The sequence below is a fragment of the Phyllostomus discolor genome, chromosome 7, assembly GCF_004126475.2.
Source record: "Phyllostomus discolor isolate MPI-MPIP mPhyDis1 chromosome 7, mPhyDis1.pri.v3, whole genome shotgun sequence".
Classification (NCBI taxonomy): Eukaryota; Metazoa; Chordata; class Mammalia; order Chiroptera; family Phyllostomidae; genus Phyllostomus; species Phyllostomus discolor.
In genome coordinates this window covers 113,378,323-113,390,628 of record NC_040909.2, presented here as the reverse complement: position 1 = coordinate 113,390,628, position 12,306 = coordinate 113,378,323, and the positions used below count along the sequence as shown (strand labels likewise).

Sequence of the window (12,306 nt, the reverse complement as noted above, 5' to 3'; positions counted from 1 at the left end):
GTCTCTTACTTTAAATTTTCTTTTCTTCCCAGCCAGCTTGCCCCACTGTTCTTGTAGAGATATGTCCACTCCCTTCAGCTTTGCCTGATCTGAGGGGCATGGTCCAAGTCAATGCTTATCTTCTTGTTGCGTATTTAAATCTTACCTCTTCTTTTTCATGGCAGCTTGTAAAGCCTATTTTTGTCTCCAGAATTTAGAAACCTGACAAGCAGGCATGGTGCTCAACCAAGATCCTTGAAAGTGGAGTCTCAACACGCTGCCTCCCTTTCTTTACTTCCATTTACTTCTCAGCCCTTCGCAACCTGGCTTTCCCTTTCATGATCTAACAGAAGTGCTCGGAGGAAATCCACTCGTGGCTCTCTGTCATCCTTTCTGAAGGGATGTTTCCTCAGCTCTCTCCTTCCCGAGGCTCCCTGCCATCATTGGTGCCATGGCGCCAGTCTCTCTAGACCACCCTTCTGCTCCTCTTTTCCTTGTTGGACTGATGGTAGGCATTTTTTCCCTTGGCTTCTCTTCCGCCCGCGCTCCTCTCCAGGGCTCTGTTTCTGCTCCTCTGTTTTTCTCACCATGCGTAATCCTTCCGTAGGAACTCATCCATCCTCCTCATTTAAACACTCCCATGACTGTGCTGTTTCCTCTGCCTTGAATACCCGCCTTTCTCTCCTCTCCTACTCCACCTTCAAAACTCATTTTAGTTATTACTGCCTCCAACAAGGTTGTCTTCAGTCCTTGCATTTCACCAGCTGTCCCCCAACCATCAGCGGTCCCCCCAGAGTACACTTGTTGCCACCATTAGCATACCATGCATTACATTATAATGAACTTATCTGTGACCTCCTTAAGGGTAGGAACTAGAACTATTTTTGTATTCTTGTGCCTAATACAGAACTCAAGAGCTTTCTTGGAGGCTTGATTTTCTTTGAATTGCATGTAATCCTTTTCATCACCAAGATGAGAATTGTATATTAGTTCAAGAAATAATTTTAGAAATTGTACTCTGGATCACATTGACCCTTGTTAACTTTTTGTGGATCTCTGCCTGTGGATCTAGGCCTATCATTTGCAAACTAAATCTCCTTGATCCACTTCCTAATTCTCAGTCAAGGTCACTATCATATATTTAGGTGGTTTAACTATGGTTTGATTTCAACCACTACCTATGTGCAATGGTTCCTGAATCCTTTTCTGGAGCCCCCACTGCTCCAGAAAACTGGCCGCTTCCTACCCCTAGCATGCAAGCATTTCCTGTCCTCTTGTCCAGAGTTCCTGTTGCCTTGGTGTCTCCAGTACCCAAGACATGACATTCAGGACTGGTGAGGAGGGAGCTAGCCCCACGTCCCTCATTTGGACGTCGTGTGTAGGTTGGGGAAGGGGAGCAAAGGGGGGTGCTGGTGAGGTCAGCACAGAAAGTAACTGGCAAGATGAGAAGCTGGTTATATCAATTTTCTATGACTTTTATAACGAAATACCACAAACTCAGAGACTTAAAACAACACAGATTTATTCTCTAATAGTTCTGCAGGTCAAGTATCTAATATCAGCTCCACTGGCCGAAGTCAGAGTGTTGGCAGGGCTGGTTCCTTCGGGAGGCTTGAGGGCAGAATCCATTTCCTTGCCGTTTTCAGCTTCTAGAGTCTGCCTGCATTCCTTGGCTTCTAGCTCATCGCTCCAGTCCCTGCTTCCACCACCTCAGCCCCCTCCTGTCCCCCTCTTAAAGGACCCTTGTGATTACTTTGGACCCATCAGGGTAATCCAGGTCAATCTCTCCGTCTCAAGACCCTTGCTTTAATCACATTGACAATGTCTCTCTTGCCATATAAGGTAACATTAACAGGTTCTGGGGATGAGGGTGTGGCCATACTTGAGGGGCCATCAGTTGGCCCACAGCAGTAGACCTGGGTTAGTTAGGAGGACACACGACTTGTAGTTGAAAGAAATCCAGAATCTTCGATTTTTAATCTTGTGAGGGTCAAGGGGTGTGTGTGTGTGTGTGTGTGTGTGTGTGTGTGTGTAAGAAAAACTGTTGCTATTTGTGTTTCTTCCAGGTAATAGAAAACTAATTATGCCAATGAAAAAATTCTAGATAGTTTTGTGTGTGTGTGTGTGTGTGGTGTAAAAGTCATAAACCTTAAAGTCATTTATATGAACTGCCTCTGATTTATGCCTAATATCTGACAGCAAAATAATATTATCTAATTACTCTTAGATTATCATCATTTAAGTTTTGCTTTATTACAGTGTACCCCATGCCTGCTCCCCGCCTTGACAAAGCAAGGGGCGTGCGTGTCGGCCACTCTGATGAGCTCTCCTGGTAATGGGGGCATTGAGACCGGCTTTGGGACTCTGAGCAAAGGAAGAGAGAGTTATTTATAGCTTGCTTTTCCCCCTCTCATGCATCCTTTTCTTTAAAGGGAGCCATGGTTAAGGGAAATAACTGGTTAATTTAAAAAATGGGAAGAAAGCCCTTTATTTGAGGAGCTTGACAGCCATGGGACACACAGGTTCACTGAGGCAGAAGGGCTGCTAGCAGGGCGGATGGAATCGAAAGGGGCGTTGGAAGATGTCTTTGTTTGGTTTCTCCCCAGGAGCAGTTCCGCAGCAGGGATCTGAGTAAGCAGCTGGGGACATGTTTATGTTCACTTTCAAATGTCTCTTAGACTTGTGTCTTGGGGGTGGCAGGGCATTTTATTGCTTCCACTTTTCACAGGCTGAGGACCACCCCTGGGGTGTTCCCCCTCTCCTTCCTGGCTGCACCTGTAGACTGTAGACCCCTGCCACGTGGGAGAGAGAGACCTGGAGGCAGAAAGGTGGAAGATGCCCAGGGGCTCCACTGACCGGGCACTGCCAGCCCTATAGAAGTCCATAGTCCTTCTCCCTTCTTCCTTCCCCCATACTCCCCCTTTTTACTATAAAAATTGAAGTAACGACCAAGGCATGTGATGTCCTGGCTGCAGAGGGGCACACTCCCCTCCCCCAGTACCCCTCCCCCACCCCGCGCTGGTGCTGAGGGAGGATGGTTCGCACTCAGCCATCTCAGGAACATCCGTGGGGCCAAGACTGCAGGGGCGGCAGGATGTGGTGCAGGTGCCAAGGGCAAGACTTGTGGAGAAGGCTCTTCTCAAGTGATGCGCAGTTTGTAGTGAGGACCCTCCGACGGCCATCTGTTTATCAGGAGAAAGATGCCAAGTGCTTCCAACGGCACCGACCTGAGCTGGAAGTGAACCAGATGTGGGGTCGCTCCCCCTTTATACAGTCGTCACTTCCCCAAGCCTCTGTTTCTTCATGTGCAAAATAAGAACAACAGTTTCTCCTTTTGGGGACCGTAATATGAAGCAGAAGAGGGACTGTACCTGAAGTGCTCACATGGTACCCAGGAATGAGAGTAGTTGGTGTATAGAAAGGCAAATGAAAAGACAGCTGAAAAAAAGAAAGAAAGAAAACAGAACTAGGAAGGGGTTATTGTCACTCAAGGCATCTGTTACTAGATCAAGTCACAGATGTTCGTATTTCTTGCTAAATCGTGTCTGTGACTAGTTCACAGCTCAGGACATAAAGTCAAGCATGGGTTTCACTCCGGATTTCTTCCTGCTGCCCCTCTCCCCTCCTTGATGATTCTCTGGTAGAGTTTCTGGCTTCAGATGCACACTCCTCCGTTCAGGGTGCCTGGCTGGCTTCCACCACAACCCTGCCAGCCTGGACCAGAGGCCTGGCTTCATCCGCTAGAGGAGTCTCCATTGGTTACCCAGACCAAAGATGAGTGAGTTGCTCCAGGTCATCCCATCAGGTTCTTATGTGAAGTTCAAGTTACTGTTTGGCAGCAAATGGCCTTTTTGCCTTGGGGTGAACATTCTCTGTTTCGCTGGTCCTTGGAGTGGAGATAATTGGTACTTAATCTGCTATAGGCTGGCTCACCCCAAGGCCCATGAAGTGGGTGGAATGGTCCAGGGTGCAGTCCAGGCTGGCCTCAGGCTCAGCAGTGACAGGAACAGCAGAGCTGGGACACAGCCTTCTCCTCCTGATTATATGACAGTAATAAGGAGCTTCTAGTTCAGAAGGCAAAGTCACTGGTGAACCTCCCCCCACCCAGATGAGTTGTACAAGGTTTGCAGTAGAAACGAGTAAGGGCTACAAGACAGCAATGTCACCACTTCCCTGGGATAGAAAAAGTCGGAGTCATGGCCAAGGCACTTAATGTACTGGCTGCAGAGCACCACCCACCCCCACCCCTCCGCCATACACACACACACCGGCGCCAGTGAAGGGTTGGAAGATGATCTGGACTCTGCTATGTTTATTGCTGTCTGAAGGAGATGGTGCAGAGCTCTGTAAAGCTGCAGTGGCACAAATGTTGCTCATTCATCCTGCTGCACAGCTTTCCTGTGTTGCCTGGGAAAGGCAGCACATTTTGATGGGTCCGGATCAGGAGACCCGAGTGCTCCTGACTTACTAAACCTGGAGCATGGACCCTCTTCTGCTTCCTGTTGGGGTGATGTGGGAGGAAGAGGATCTGCCCGTGAGCACGGAACGGACTAGGAGGGGCGAAACACAGGCCAGGTCCACTGTGAGCTCAGAAGCTTAAGGCACTCTAGCATTAGGCCCACATGGCCATACATTTTGTAAGATTTTTCAAAAGAAAAAGATTTTGACTACAATTGGTTAAGAGCACAACTTCTGTCTCCTGTGGCTGCTGCCCCACTCTCCTCCTTGGTAATGCTCTGGTAGAGTTTCTGACTTAAGATGCACAGTCCTCAGTTCAAGGTGGCTCCCGGGATCCTACCACAGCCCCGCCAGCCTAGCGCAGGTGAGGCGGTGGAGTAGCCAGAGGCATTTTGGGGACCAGTCTCAGGGGGAGGTGAGTTGGGGATACATTTTTATTTGGGTTTCATAAGAGAGATTTATTTTATTTACAGTCATTTCCATGTATACATGTATACCTGTATCTGGTAGTTAATTAATGAAATGTTAATATGCTAAGCAATTTTTCAATTAAAAATATTTAATTTCTATAATTACTTTTCTCCTTCTAAAAATATTTACATTTATATTTAATTTTGTATTCATAATTTGTACTTTCTAAAAAGGAGCCTCTAATTGTTATAAGCTCAGACACTATAAGCCTGCAATTGCCCTTCCATCTCCAGAGAAAACTCTCCATCCTCCCTCCCTCCCCCTCCCTCCTTCCTCCCTTCCTTCCTCCCTCCTGCCTGCCCTCCCTCCCTCCTTCTTTCCTTCCTCCCTTCCCTCCTTCCTTCTGCTTCTTTCTTCTCCACATCCTCTTCTTCCTCCTCCTCTTCCTCTTCTTCTTTTAGGGGCTAGGGCTTTACAATATTTCCATGGACTTTTGAATTCTTGCTCCTTTTCACTTCCTCATAGAATCAAGGAGCAAACTTTTCACGTATATAATGGATTAAAAAAAGTTTTATAGTATGGTCGGACAACCTGGCCGCCATGGTAAGTGCTATTCCTACACAAGAGTATGTTCTGAGTTCTGGTCTGCCCACTGGAAGGACCTTCTGGCTAACGACTGCCCCTATGCCCACCCACCGTTCCAGCCTACCCCAGACTCCTGTCAGCGTCGGCACCCCCTGCCCTCCTGCCCCCCAAGTCAGCCCCCAGCACATGTGCTCCGCAGCTCTGTGTCTTCGAGGTTAACGCTTCTCAGGTAGCTTCTCTTTATGCTTCTTATACTAAGAGTGCTAACACTAACCTGTTGGGCTTCTTAACCCCAGTGAATGACAACTAGCAAACTAATATTCAGGGAAAAGTTTCGTGAGGCAACCACAATGAAAATGATAAGAAATAAAGTCCCCACAGTGAATAAAGGGGTAGGAATAGAATAAAACACAGAAAACTCAAATAAAAACTACACACTGTGCTGAGCCTGGGTCCTGGTCACGTACAAGCAAACAGGTGTTTGCGCTTCCGAGGGCCCGAGGGCAGCCTCATGGAATCACTCGCGTTTGTAATGCTTACCGTGGACTTGGTATATACAAAGGGCAGAACACTTGAAAAATTCTCATCTGTGGAGGTACATATTTTAAAGCTTTAATTTTTCAAGGGTCTCTGTGGTCTGGGGTGCCTACTCCTACAGCATGCACCACCCTTTGGTATTGTCAGCCCAACAAGATGGGGTTTTATTCAACTGATGGAATTCAGGAAGAGTGTGCCTCAGGGCTGGGACTACGTTTTGGAATCAGACGAACCTGATTTGCTGTGGGATCTCTGAGCTTCATGTCCCTCATGCACGTACTGAGGGTCCTCATCTCCACCTCATGAGATCTTGGAGAGATTGTCCATTTTTAAATTGATTTCTGTTAAGGATTAAAAAAACAAGAGTTGCCACGTGAGGCTTTTTGTAGGATCATTTTTCAGTGGACTCCTGGCTTGTCATTAAAATTGCAGCCCTGACAGATTTCCAATCTCGGCCGCTTCCGCATTCAGTAGACATGGAAATATTGGTGAAAATATTTTCCTTCTTGTTTTTTTTTTAGGTTCATTTTCTCTGATGTTTCTGTATGGGGGCCATAGGAGAACAGGCTGCACTCAGAATAAAACCCAGACTCCCTCCGAGCCCTGCCCACCCCACTGGGCTCCTCCCCACTGCTCTCCCCTGCGCTCCCTGCTCCGACCCCGCCTGTCTCCCCGCCCTTGTGAGGCCCTTTCCTCCGCTTCCACTGTTCTTCTCCAGCCCTTGGCCAGGTTGGCTCCTTCTCCCCTGTCACTTCTCAGTTCGGAAGACACTTCCTCAGAGTCCTTTCTCTTGAGGAGATCCTTCTCCGTCAGGCTTCGCCTTGGATGCAGCTTTTCTGCTGTCACACTCACGACGATGCGCCGCCCTTGATACATCCACTCTACGTTCCCTTGTGTTGCATCTGTCCCCCCTCCGGACCCGATGCTCTGAGGCAGGGGCTTTGCTGGTCTGATCTGCAGGGCGCTCCTTGTGTCACGCCCAGAGCCTGGCACATTCAGGTCCTTGCGTATTTTCTGAATAACTGATAACAAATAAATTGGTGAAAAGATAAATGAGGTGGGAGGAGGAGCTTGGGTGGGTGACGGAGGAGGGCAGGGCGAGGACCAGTGCTGGCGGGTAAATAAGCTGCCCGGGGTCTGGCCCTTGGTGAGTGACCGCAGCGAACCGGCAGTCCTGAGAATGAACGAGGAATCTGGGGCAGGTGGTGGGGTGGGGGGGCGGAGAACAGGGCCGGTATCCCTTACGTGAGCAGAGGCTTTGGAGCCACCTGTTTCGGGCGGCGCCGGTCTTAGCAGTTCTTGGTGGGAAACTGACTGCTGTCGTTTCCCTGCATGGCATAGAAACAAAACAAAACAAAACAAAACCCATAACACATTTTGAGACGTGGGAAGAGCAGCTGAATCCCGGTGGAAACCGGTGCTGCTGCCCTTAACTCTCTTGTTCCCTAGGGACCCAACCCCCCACCCCACCCCTCACCCCAACCCTACCCGACCCGGTCAAGACGCCAGTTATTCCCGGGTATTTGCTACACCCTGGAACTTGTGTTTCCCAGCAGGACAGAGGGGAGGAGTTGTCAAGACCTGGGTCTCAGGAGCCCAAGGATGGCTCTGCCACTGGTAGAATGGGAGCTCTGGATGCGCTGTTCACCTTCTGTCGGCCTCGGTGTGAGCAGGCACTCCCAGACATGGTCTGGTGGTTAAAGTGGACAACTCCTGTAAAGGGCTTAGCTCACTACCTGCCCCGGTTGGTGTTCGATGAAAATGCTTTCTTGCCAGTTCTTCCAAACCACTTTCATCTGTTTAATCAGCCCCTGTGGTCATAGAGAGCTTTGGATGTAATCAACAGAAATACACTGAGACTCCTGGAGCCAGAAACAAATCATATTTATTGGAGGGATATTAATAGCTTAAAGAATGGAGGGAAGAGCTGACCAGAAGGGACTTGGGGAAAATGGGACCCAGGACAGCTGGGTCTCAGAAGCAAGAACGAGTGAGCCATCCTTCTGTGGGGAGGCCACTGCTGAGAGCACAGGGGCTCGGGGTTTAAATGCCCGCATCAGAACCAGTGGCCTGACCTGGGGTTGGGCCCTGTGGTCAAGGCAGCCCAGTTTCTGGACGAAACTACCTGGACACACCACAGACCTGATGCTAGGTGTTCCTGAGGACCTGCCAGCAAATTACTCTCGACTGGCTTTTCAGCTTCTCCTCTGTCAACATTTAATTGCCTTTGTAATAACCCAACATCATTCCCTCCCATCTTTCTAGATAATCACTCCATTTTTTAAACGAATTCTATAATGTTTATTGACTCATACATTGATTTAGTCAACAAATATTTATTGAGCAGTTAATAGGTGTGGTGTTCTGTTCTGGAGGCTGGGTCACCCCAGTGAACCAGAGAAACCCGTGTCTTTAAGCCCTTACTTCCTATGGGGGGAGACAGGCAGCCACACATTGACAAACAAATACATGGCGTCCAGTGGCAATGGCGCTGATGACCGAGTGCTGATGGGGAAAACCGTAAGACAGGGGAAAAAAGAGTGAGGAGTGTGTGAACATATTGCTCAGTTAGGGTATTCATGTTTACCTGAGTCTGTCATTCTGTTCACATGCTTTGAAAATTTATTTTTAATTATTGTTGAAATATAATATTATATTAGGTCCAGGTGTGTAACGTACGTAGTGTTTCAACATGTACATACCGTACCAAGTGATCACCACAGTAAGGCTAGGAACCGTCTGCTATTGTACACAGGTATCACGACAGCATTATTGACTGCATTCCCTGTGCTGCTCGTTACACCCCTGAGTCAGCGTTCACATTCGATCTCTGCATTTACTTGTCTGTCAGAGACTAGCTGCGACAGACAAGTAAATGCAGCTGCCTCCCTTCCTCCCTCCAAGACTGAGCACCTGAAAGGGGAATCATGTCATTCATTGCTAGTCCTCACCCCTTCCTTGAGGTCGATGCTGAGTAAATGCATGTCCAGTAAATGAGTAAAAACACCCCGTATGACCTGGCTGTTGGGTGACTGTCCTTGGCTGCTTCTGAGCCAGGCAGCCGTGCTCCCCAGTGGGACCCTGCAGGTGGCCTGGACGGAGGGGAGAATTCCACGTAGGCTCTGCCCTTGTGGGCTCTCTGTTAACGTTGTTGACTGACCAATGGTGAAACGAGACATTTAGCTCCTATGTGGCCAACTTCTCTTCTCTGGGATCCAGTTGGTTTCTCTGAGTTACTGTTTTCATTTTGTCATATCATACTTTCTGCATTTGAGATCAGCTCTGAGAAAGAAGTGAGGAAAATATGCCTCCCTCACAACCTGAGTCACAGAACCATGGTGACAGAATGCATCGCGGCATCTGAAGGAAGCCCAGGACGGCCCAGCCCAGGAGGCTGTGCTATGAGTACAGGGGTGCAGGTAGTGGCTCCTTAAGAGAAGCGGGGAGCCTGCTAAACCTGCTCCCTCCACACTCACTGCCCATATGGACTGACGAGGAGAGAACTAGATTAATCCTCATCAAGTAGAGTCTGAAAGTAGAAACCAGGACAATGAAATGCTTTTGGTTGCTTTTATTAAATATGTGTGTGAATTAGAGCTGTGTTGATAGCATGGTGTTTACACGTGGCCTCCGCTCCAGCTTCAGCCATGACTTTTCCTGCGGACCAGTGAGGGGACCGCCCTCAGCACAGCTCTCGGGGTGCCACGGCAGCTGTGCTTATACACAGTCAGCTGTGTTGTGAGTATATTTAGCTTATGCTCAATGCCCCGGGAGGATGAATAGCATCTGTTTCCAGTTTCATTGTGTTTTGGAGCATGGGACATTTTTTTTCCCCAGATGAACAAATATTAAGACTTTTCCACTTCCTGAGGAAAGTTAGGGTTGGATTTCGTCTGCACTTCAAATTGCCAGACTTATTACATCAAATTAAGATGAAACGTGAAGAGCCATATGTTCTAGTCACAAGTACTTGCTCAGTGAAAATGCTGTGTTTGGGTAAAATAATAGATACCAGCACTGAGACTAGAAACCACTTCATTGATCATTAGCCTGAGTGGAGGGTGTGGCCGACCGATGACACCATTAGAGACAGGGGTTAAGGGGTGTTGCTAGCTGTATGGTATCTTCATATGCCATTTAAAACTTGTCCAAGCAGTGTCTGTCCAAGCTTTTTCAGACTTTCTTATCATAAACCTTGAAATGTGTACCTGCAAACCAAAATAATTTATAGTAACGATTTTAAGCACTGCCACCATTAAAAAGGGATTCACTTTAGGCTTCTGAAAAAGCAAATTTGCCCTGCTGTATCTATTTATTTGTTCAGAAATCATAAACTTCCTGAGAGAGATTGTCAAGGAAAAGTAAAGGTCAACTTGAAGTGGAGGTCGGAAAGGGGTGTTGGGACTATTACCCACCCTGTCTGTGCCTGGAATCAGTGATGGCGACTGCTCCAAAGTCAGCCCACTGCCACCCGCTGGCTGGGCGTGGATTAGACCCAGAATTCCTCACCTTCACCCCTGTGTTCTTTCTGCCCTGTCCCCTGTCTTCTTGAAATGATTATTTAAACTATTGAGGTACATGCAAAATCTTCAAGAATTCTCTTATGGATATGTTTCAAGGCAAGCAGCTGTACTATGGGGTGGGAAAAGGTAGGTTTACAATTGTACAAATAAATAATACAATAATTAATAAACAGTAATGGAAGAATAAACTTTTGTTTCACATACTCATAATTATGATCCTACTTTTGCCCACCCTATATAAAAAACAGCCTATTTGTCCATTATTTGTACCTGCATTGCTACGTGCCATGCCCCTCCCCCTCCATCATTTTATTATCAATCTCTGAGAAAAAATAGGCAAAATAGGTTGTGTTTCAATGTTCTCCTGTGAGCGGATCAGTGACACCTCTCCAGCGGCATAGAGAGCAGGCAGAGCTTTAGTCCCTCTCGTGTGATGCCCTCTGCCCCCGGCCTCACCGGCCCGACCGAGGTGCCGTTTAACAAGCTTGGTCCTCAATGCCCTGTCCGCTCAGATACCAGATACTCCACTCTTTGGGGCCCTGTGTCAGGTCAGCTCTAGTAATTGCTCATGATTCAGCTTGCCATTGTAACCAAGCACCTGTTTGCTTGTATTTTTCTTTCCAGTGAAATCTGAAAGTCTGAAGACGAGTTAACTGTGTACACTTTAAAATGCAAAGTACTTTGAATTCACTTTGACTTGATTCCATATACGAACGATGTACAAACCTAAAATATCACTTTTCAAGTGGTAAGGTGTTTGGATGTCAACAAAATAGCTATGAGAGAGAGGAAAATACAAAAATCATTTTTTCAGCTAAAAAATCATGCTTGGAAAGGTTATATTTTATTAAGCCAAAATCTTGTTTAAATATCTATATTATTAAAATGTACAGGTTATTATGGGTAAGGAAGATAGGAATACATCTTAGATTAGAATTCTTACATTGCTATAACTAAAAACACGATACCAACTATCATTTGTGGAACACCCAGAGGTTAAATAACTTGCCCGAGCTTCTTATCATTGAAATATATTGCTTCTAGTCTATGTGCAAGGGGATAAATTTCTTAACTTTTGGTAAAGCTCCTAGTTCTGCTGTAACTGTATTCAGTTCCCTGTTGGATGCATAGAAGAATATGAATCCTTGGTGTACTGACTGAGATGCATCTTTGCAATGATGGGCACATCATGAAATACCCACAGAGTGAAAGAATGTTAAATTTTTTTCTAACATGTCAGGTGAAACACCTTTTCTTCTTGAATTATTACCATTGACTTTTGTTAATAAAAAAGAGAGGATATTAAAAAACCTAAATAATTGTGCATTTCTTGGTATTTTCTTCCTAATAAAAATGATACCCTGGTATTTAAGAATTCAAGAATTCGGTGATATGAATTGAGATTTTTTTAGACAGATTTTCCAAGAGGGCTTTGACCCTGCTGATAGTTTTAAAACTGTATTGGATAAACTAATTAGATTGTCTAGACTGGCGCTCCCAGAGGTACCAAAATGCACTTTTCCCGAAGAGAGGTTATAAACGCCAGAAACAAAATCTGAGAGACCACCCTCCTCACCATGCGCACTGACGATGCAGGTGAACGGATCACACCCGCTCCTGGAAGCCTGTGCAGTTAGACACACTGGGGGAGGCTTCTCACAGGCCCACCCCTCTGATCATCCCTTTCTTCCGACTTGTGAATCAAACCAGTACACTGCGTCCCTTCATTGACCTATGTTACTGCGATTTCTTATTGTTGCATTGAGACACTGTGTCTTACTCTTTCTGGAGTGTCCCTGACCTTCGGGTCATC

General features: G+C 46.8%; 1 protein-coding gene across 2 annotated transcripts in view; it reads left to right on the top strand.

Moving 5' to 3' along the window:
• The window catches only part of NCALD (neurocalcin delta), a 341,169-nt gene that overhangs the window by 169,428 nt on the left and 159,435 nt on the right, over positions 1–12,306 (top strand). The gene's annotated exons all lie outside the window — the stretch shown is intronic.